General features: G+C 43.7%; 1 protein-coding gene and 1 long non-coding RNA gene across 2 annotated transcripts in view; one reads left to right on the forward strand and one right to left on the reverse strand.

Annotated features, from left to right (window-relative positions):
* The window catches only part of LOC135102369 (uncharacterized), a 165,071-nt gene that overhangs the window by 153,629 nt on the left and 3,942 nt on the right, over positions 1 to 7,500 (forward strand). Inside the window, exon 4 of the long non-coding RNA XR_010269640.1 lies at positions 1,276 to 1,347. This is a non-coding gene — a long non-coding RNA (uncharacterized LOC135102369). The remainder of the gene's footprint in view (positions 1 to 1,275; positions 1,348 to 7,500) is intronic.
* The window catches only part of LOC135102366 (metabotropic glutamate receptor 8-like), a 172,906-nt gene that overhangs the window by 117,316 nt on the left and 48,090 nt on the right, over positions 1 to 7,500 (reverse strand).

Raw genomic sequence — 7,500 nt, forward strand, 5'->3', positions numbered from 1 at the left:
ATAGGGAGAGAGAGAGAGAGAGAGAGAGAGAGAGAGAGAGAGAGAGAGAGAGAGAGAGAGAGAGAGAGAGAGAGAGAGAGAGAGAGCGAGAGTAATAAAGGATAAAAAGAGAGGGGAATATAAAGAGAGAAATGCAGACGTAGATAAGAAAAAATGTACAACGTGGAAGGGAGATGGAAAAAAATGTTAAGTGAAAGGAGAGAGAGAGAGAGAGAGAGAGAGAGAGAGAGAGAGAGAGAGAGAGAGAGAGAGAGAGAGAGAGAGAGAGAGAGCAAAGTAAAGAAAAAAACATAAAAGAAGAGAGATAATACAAGAAAAAAATAAAGGTATAGATAAAGAAAGAAATGCAGTTTTTTGCAGGCGAAAAAATAAGTAGAACGTAAAAGAAAGAAATAAAAGAAGTGATGAAAGAAGAAAAGCAAAAAATAAATAAAGAAAGAAAATGCACATGAACACAGAAAAAAAGTGAAAGACACATAAAGAAAAGAAGAACACAGAAGAGAGATACAAAGAAGTGATAAAAGAAGAGAGAGAGAAAAAATAAACAGGAATAAGGAGAAATTACAGGAACACAGGGAAAAAAAATGATAAACAAAGAAATTAAGTTTTAGATCAGGAAAAACAGTACACAGGGAGACGAAGCAGCGAAGAATGGGAGGGGGAGGAGAGGCAGAAGCAGAAATGGGATTTGACGAGAGTGAAGGAAGGAAGGAAGGAAGGAAGGAAGGTAGAGGAGGACAGACGGTGGAAGGTGGATGGTGGGTGTTTAGAAAGGTGATGTTGAAGACAGATTGAGCACGAATCACTTGTTCTGTTGATCAAACGTGCGCCTCTCTTACTTGACCCGTGTGTGTGTGTGTGTGTGTGTGTGTGTGTGTGTGTGTGTGTGTGTGTGTGTGTGTGTGTGTGTGAGGGTGGGTGAGTGTAAGATCAGTTAAGGGTGAAATATTAATGATTTTCCCTCATTTTCAATCACTCTATTCATTTGCATTGTCTTGTGATTCTTCTTTATTCATTTTACTCTTTTTTTCAGGGTTTTTTTTTTACTCTGTTTCATTCTGATGCCTTACGATGATTGTTTGATATATTATTTACAACAGATTTAAGTATATGACTATTGTAATTTAAAAATGTAATGACAACTTTGACGGATAATAAAAACCTGAATCTCTCTCTCTCTCTCTCTCTCTCTCTCTCTCTCTCTCTCTCTCTCTCTCTCTCTCTCTCTCTCTCTCTCTCTCTCTCTCTCTCTCTCTCTCTCTCTCTCTCTCTCAGTGTTCTCCAGGGACTGTATCACCTCATCTCATCTCCCTTACGTGGAGGAGGAGACGATCCGGAGACAGTCAGGTAGGCACGTGCCCCCCCAACCTTCCCCTCCACCACCACCCCTCATCCCCCTCCTCCCTCCTCCTCCTTCCTCCCTCCTTCTCTATCCTCCTTTGACCTCTTCCACCTTCCTCTTCCTTGATCTTACATCTTTTACTACCTTCCTCTTTAGAAGCCCTCCTCCTCCTCCTCCTCCTCCTCCTCCTCCTCCTCCACAGCCTCCACCACCATCCGTACCATCATCACAAGCCACAATAGCAACAATAACATCCCCTTCACCACCACTTCTATCACCACCATCACCACCACCACCACCGCCGCCAATATCAGTAGCAAGTGAGGCAGTGATAGTGGGAAACAACAATCTCTCTCTCTCTCTCTCTCTCTCTCTCTCTCTCTCTCTCTCTCTCTCTCTCTCTCTCTCTCTCTCTCTCTCTCTCTCTCGATGCTTCGGCCACCATTCATTAATGTTCGGGTGTCACCTGTGCCCTTTGTGTCTCAAGAGAACAGGAGGAGGAAGAGGAGGAGGAGGAGAAGGAAGAAGAAAAGGAGAAGATCTGATACTATCTTTCCTTCCTTCTTCCCTCCATCTCTTCCTCTTTCTCTCTCTTTTTCTCTCTTCCAAATCTCCTTTCTCCCCTTCCCTTCCTTAACAAACCCTCTGCCTCTTTCTCCCTTCGTCTGCACCGTCTGTCTACCTGTCTGCCGCTGTCTGTCTGCCTGCCCATCACCGCCTGTCTTCCGTCTGTCATCCCGTGTGTCCGTTTGTCACCAGCCTGTTTGTCCCTCATTTATCTGTCTCTCTTTCTTCTCTCTTTGCCTACGTTTGTCTCTCCTTATCAGCGGTTCCGTGAGAGATTAACTTTATCGTTCTTGTTTTGTTTGTGTTCCTTTGCGCTGGTGGTGATGGTGATATATTAGTGGTTTTCTCTCTCTCTCTCTCTCTCTCTCTCTCTCTCTCTCTCTCTCTCTCTCTCTCTCTCTCTCTCTCTCTCTCTCTCTCTCTCTCTCTCTCTCTCTCTCTCTCTCTCTCTCTCTCTCTCTATTCAGGACGTGCGGGTCAATACAAGGCTTTCTATTAGGGAGTTTCTGGGATACCGTGTCCACCTCCTTCCTTCCGTCCTTCCTTCTTCCTTCCTTCCTTCCTTCCTTCCTTCCTTCCTTCCTTCCTTCCTCCTTCTTCTTCCTGTCTCACCTCCTGCGTTATGTCCACTTCATTCTTTCCTTTCATTGTCTTTTTCTCGTCTTTCTATCTCCCTTCTCTCTGTCCTATATTCGCTTCTTTCTTTCCTTCCTCTCACCCTCCCTTCATCCCTCCTCTATGTGCTGTCTCTATTTTTATCTCCCTCCCTCTCTTCCTTTATTTCTTTGTTTCTTCTTTTCTCCCTTCCTTTATTCCCTTTCTCCTATCGCCCTACAAAGTATACAATTCTTTCCTCCCTTTCTCCCTTCCCCATGTTTACTTTGTTCTCTTTTTTTCTTGTCTTTTCTCTCTTTTCCCTTACACTTCTTTCTTTATTCTTGTATACTCTCATCGTTCGTGACCTCCTTTTCCTCCTCTTCTTTTAGACTAGCATGACGCGCCTGCACCTTATTAGCGCAGTGTGAGTGGCCTCCTTCGTGTGAGGGGAAATCAAGCAAGATGAAGGAAAATCACAGTCACTGAAAGATCTGAGTGTCATCACGGCGCGAAGGTGAAGACTCAGGCGTGACTCATGTTCATTACTGGATACTTGACGTTAATACTTGTTTCATAATTTGAGGTTGCTTAACATTCCTGCGGCAATACCGTACTGAAAAGGACTTAAAATAGATCTTATGAATCCCTGACTAATAGATCTGCCATCACACCTGATCTCACCTTTAACCTTCTTTCACTGCTGTCTGACACGTTTTCTTCATCACAAACTACTCTAAAGCATTTGTTATGTTTTTTACAGCCACCTGTGGGCATAATACTGGCTAGGCAATGGATAATTTACGCTTTTTTTATCTCCTTTTCTTTCTTGCAGGTGCTCTAAAAGATTCAGTGCATTGCATTTAGTGTTGTGAATTGTACCATATCGCACTGAAAGAGTTAAATCACAAGACAACGGGTTAAGAAATAGTGAAGGCTGCTAACTCTAACCAACCCCACGGGCGGCATGCTCTCATTCTGAAGGACAGCATGACAGCAAATATCTCGGAAAATAGAATGTTCCCTCATGTCCGCTGGAGCTGTAAGAATAATAAGACAAGGTCGTGACTAAACACTGTAAACATATTGTGATTCGGAAGGAACATTTTTCGCATCACTCTTCCTGGTTGTGAATCCCCCACGTGTGTTGCTCAGCTGGCGAGCCTCGGAGTGGAAGTGAACCATACACAAACATCTAGGAACCAGGTTTACAAAGAGGAAATGTGTTTGGATAGGCTGAACATCGATGAGTTAGAGGGCCATGAATAGCCTCAATATCCACCAGCCATCAGTGCATATACTCTCCATCTTTCTGTCGTATGTAAAGTTCTTCATCCGCTCTCCTGGTGGGATGTGAGGGCGCCTTGTTTTCGGCGGAGGGAAGTGTGTGGAGGAGTGCTGTCTTCAGGAGCCTTGTAAATGTGCACCGAAGCAGGTCATCCCCAGAAGTCAGCAGGCTGTTTGTTCGTGGTCACGTCTCAGTGTTGCGTTTAGTTCAGCTCGTCCTCTGCAACCTTCTTATTTTCCTACGTCCTTATATTCCTGTATATTTTCTGTTTATCCTCCTTCACCTTTTCCCTTCTCCCTTCGCGGCAATTCATTACTTCCCAACAACAAACCTATTTCTGCTTCCTGCTATCTCCCCAAACCTATTTCTCACCCTACTCTCCTCTCTCCCATCCACCCTCCACCCTCTCCCCATCCACCCTCCACCCTCTCCCCATCCACCCTCCTTCCCTCTCCCCTTCCTCCGGTACCTTTGGATGGTCCTTTGCCGGGCTGAGAATACGAAAGAATGTAATGTATTATTCAGTTCTCGAAGCAATAATAATGATACTAATCTTCTGGGTCGCTGCAAGGGAGGCGAGGAAGCATCAAGGTAGAGGAGAGAATGAGAGGATAAAAGGGAGAAGTAGAGATATGAAAACAGGGAAGGGTTATAGCAGAGGATGATGAGGAGGAGGAGGAGGGAGGAATTGATTGGTTGCGAGGAAGAGGTAAGGGTTCAACCAGATGAAAACCATCCAGATGAAGGTGTGATTGATGTGCCCTGCTTTGATTACACCTCCTGTGTGTATTGTTTGTGGTGGTTGTGGTGGTGCTGGTGGTGGTTATTGATATCGTTACTGTGGTGGTGGTAGTAGTAGTAGTAGTAGTAGTAGTACTAGTAGTAGTAGTAGTAGTAGTAGTAGTAGTAGTAGTAGTGGTGGTTATTGTTGTTGTTGTTGTTTCTGCTACTGCTGCTATTGTTATTCTTATAAAAAATATTGCAGTAGTGGCATCAGCATTGCGATTTTATTTTCAATGTGATTTTTCTTTTTTTTTTCTTTTTTTTTGTTAACTCGATAAGAAATATAGTATATTTTTTATTTTATGCTTCCCTTTTTTTTCTTTTTTTTCTTTTTTTTTGGCTGATTCATTATTCATTTACAAGTTTTCTCATACATGAAATCAAGGGAATAAAAAAAAATTCTCTCACGGAAAGCATAAAAAAAGTTAGCAAAGTCGCGGAACAACTTGGGAGGAAAAATCAAATGACGTCATCATCATCATCATCATCATCATCATCATCATCATCATCATCATCATCATCCCAACTAGTATTGTTATGAATGTTGTTGTTGTTCTCGTTTTCTTTTGCTTTTCTTTTTTTTTTTATGTAATGTTCTTTTTCTCATAATCTCCTCCTCTTCCGCATCCTCATTTTCTTTAAGTCTCTTGTTCTTGTTCTTGTTGTTCTTCTTGTTGTTCTTGTTGTTCTTCTTGTTGTTCTTGTTGTTGTTGTTGTTCTTCTTCTTGTTGTTGTTCTTGTTCTTTCTTCTCCTCTTCTTCCTTCTCCTCCTCAGACACCCCCCTCTTGTGCCTCAACCCACACTAAGCACGCAACACACACAGCAGCCGAGCATCTACACGTTCCCCACACACACACACACACACACACACACACACAGAATAGACTTGTGACCACAACCTCTTCTGCCTGTCTGTTTAAATTCCATGATTTTTTTTTTTTCAATACCACGTTTTTTTTTTTTTTTCATGCTAACTTCGACTGGAAGGTTAGGTGGATGGGTGGATGAGGAAAAGGAGCCTCCTACTTCGCTATCCTGTCTCTTCTAGTAGTTAGTGTAGGATAGCTATGCAAACAGCCTAGTAGAGACCTCTAGATCTTTTGCTGTTTGTCTTTCTTTGTATTTTTTTGTATTTCTTCTCCTCTTCCTCCTCTTCATTCTCTTCCTCCTCCTTCCCCTCCTTCGTCTTCTTCAGTGCTCCTCTTCACCCTCTTCTTTGTAACTTCTGCTACGCTGCTGCTGTTGCGTGTGCCGGTACTGCTACAGCTTCTGTTACTTCCGCTTTGTCTTTAAATTCTCTCCCTGCCCGTGGTCCTCTGTAGTTCTCACACAAACAACGCAGCGCCGGGGGAACAAAGCGCTCAGGCCGCTGCACCTGGACACAAAACTTGGCAGGAAGCGCCGTGCACCTTAGTCTCTTGCTGGCTGAGAGAGAAAAAGAAGAGAGAGGAAAAAACTTCGAAGGTATTGGTCGAGGCTGAACGGAAAATGACATTCTTCCGGGAACAAATACCAATTCTCTCCGCATATCTAGAAAAGCGAGGAGCGAGAACAGACCTATAATATTAGTCCACTTTTTTTTTTTCTTTCTTATTACTTCGTTTTACCTTAAGAAGACTTTTGTTTCGTTCCTCTTTCTACATCCTCTTTCTTCCTCCTTCCATTTCTCTTTCCTCCTCCTCTTCCCACTGGTGTTTTGTCTTTCTCTTTTTTTTTTTTTCCACCCAGTATTCTCGTGTTGTGCAGCCACCCCTTCCCGCTGCTCTGCCTGCTCGCCTCTCCCTCCCACTTTTCGCTTGTCCATCCCTTTGTTTGGTGTTCTCCGTCATTGTGTCTTGCATATTGCCCACCATTATTCTCAACCTCCGTCTCTTTCCTCTCCCTATTCTTTATCCCTCCTCCTCCTGCCTCCCCATTGCACCCTATTCTCTCTCTCTCTCTGTCTCTCTCTCTCTCTCTCTCTCTCTCTCTCTCTCTCTCTCTCTCTCTCTCTCTCTCTCTCTCTCTCTCTCTCTCTCTCTCTCTCTCTTCACCTGCTGGGAACGTCGACAACAGGTTGTTTGCAAGAGCCAAAGACCCAACTCTCCTTCCCCCCCCCTCTCTCTCTCTCTCTCTCTCTCTCTCTCTCTCTCTCTCTCTCTCTCTCTCTCTCTCTCTCTCTCTCTCTCTCTCTCTCTCTCTCTCTCTCTCTCTCTCTCTCTCTCCCCTTCGCTCTCAGTCCCCTCCACTACCCATCACTTTCTAATCCTCCCCACTCATCTCTATTCCTTATCCTGCTTATCCGCTCCCTCCTCGTCCTTCTTATTTTCCTCTTTCACTTATTCCCTTCTCTTTTCTCCTACGTCTTCGCTTTTCTTTTTCATTTTTTTCTCCCTTATTTATTTACTCTTTTTTATTCATTTCCTCTTATACCAAGTTGTCTTCTTTTTCTCTCTTCTTCTTACCTGCTTGAGTTCATCGTCTTTTTTTTTATCTCGTTTACATCTGTTCACCAATTACCGTTCTTTTTTTCCATCTCCTATCCATTCATTTTCTTTCTGTTCCACTTGTTTCCCTCCGTTTTTTCATTCCTTTCTCCTCCTCCTCCTCCTCCTATTCCTCCTCTTCCTCCTCTCCATTCCTCCCTTTTCGTACCCATCACTTTTTTTCTTTCCCTTCCCCTCTCTCATTCCCTCCCCCACCCACCTCTTCTCTCTCTCTCTCTCTCTTCCTTCCCCTTGTATTTACTTCTCCTTTCTCTTCCTTTCCTTCTCTCCCCTCTCTACCCACTGTTCCTTTCTTACCTTTCCATTACCTTAACAATCCATCCCCCCTTCCTCTCCATCCCCCTTCCTCTCCTCCCTCTCACCTCTCTCCTCTTTCTCCCCTCCCTCCCCTCTCTTTACAATTATTCACTTTAATTTAAACTTGTTATTTCCCTATTTG

This window comes from Scylla paramamosain, chromosome 7 (genome assembly GCF_035594125.1).
Source record: "Scylla paramamosain isolate STU-SP2022 chromosome 7, ASM3559412v1, whole genome shotgun sequence".
In the NCBI taxonomy this organism is placed as follows: Eukaryota; Metazoa; Arthropoda; class Malacostraca; order Decapoda; family Portunidae; genus Scylla; species Scylla paramamosain.